The sequence below is a fragment of the Nannospalax galili genome, unplaced genomic scaffold (assembly GCF_000622305.1).
Source record: "Nannospalax galili isolate Female #2095 unplaced genomic scaffold, S.galili_v1.0 scaffold281, whole genome shotgun sequence".
NCBI lineage: Eukaryota > Metazoa > Chordata > Mammalia > Rodentia > Spalacidae > Nannospalax > Nannospalax galili.
In genome coordinates this window covers 3,493,349-3,494,405 of record NW_008349068.1, presented here as the reverse complement: position 1 = coordinate 3,494,405, position 1,057 = coordinate 3,493,349, and positions in this window count along the sequence as shown.

Here is a 1,057-nt window from a genome sequence, read left to right as displayed (position 1 = left end):
ATATGCAGGAATTGTGTGACACCATAAAAAGACCAAACTTACAAATCATAGGCATACAGGAAGGAGAAGAATTCCAAGATAATGGCATGGATCAGATCTTCAACAGAATCGTGGAAAAAAATTTCCCAAAATTGAAGAAAGACATGCCCATACAAATACAAGAAGCGTATAGAACACCAAACAGACAGGACCAGAAAAAAAACTCTGTATGACACATCGTAGTAAAAACACTAAAAGTAGAGACCAAAGAGACAAGACTGAAAGCTGCAAAAGAGAAACAACAAGTCACATGTAAAGGAAAACCCATTAGGATTAGAGCTGACTTTTCAGTGCAAACTATGAAAGCCAGAAGAGCCTGGACCAAACTATTCCCAGTTTTAAGTGACCACAGATGCCAACCCAGATTACTATACCCAGCCAAAATGTCTATTATAGTTGAAGGGGAAAGAAAAATCTTCCATGACATAAATAGGCTGAAGGACTTCATGCCCATAAAACCAGCCCTTCAGTGAGTTCTGGAAGCAATACAAAGAGCTGAAGAAAGGAATGACTATACCCAAGGGGTTGTGGAAAGAAATTCAATGAAGGGGTAACTGTGGAAAAGTACAGCTATATCAAGAATGTAATCAGAAATAAAAATGACAGGATTCAACACTTATCTTTCATTAAGAACTTTAAATATTAATGGACTGAACTCAGTCAAAAGACACAGACTAGGTGAATGGATTAAGAAACAAACCCCATCTTTTTGTTGTCTGCAAGAAACTCCTCTCACTTTCAAGGACAGACACTTAACTTAAAGTGAAAAGATGGAAAAAAATATACCAAGCAAATGATACTAAGAAAAAAGCAGGTCTTTAAACTAAATCTAATCAGAAGAGATAAAGAGAGCCCCTTCATTCTAATCAAAGGAACAATAAACCAAGAAGATATTAAATCATGAACATATATTCACCAAACTCTGGTGCACCCAACTTCATAAAAACAACACTACAGGACTTTAAGACCCAGATTAATCCCAACTCATTAATAGTAGGGGATTTCAATACCCATTGTC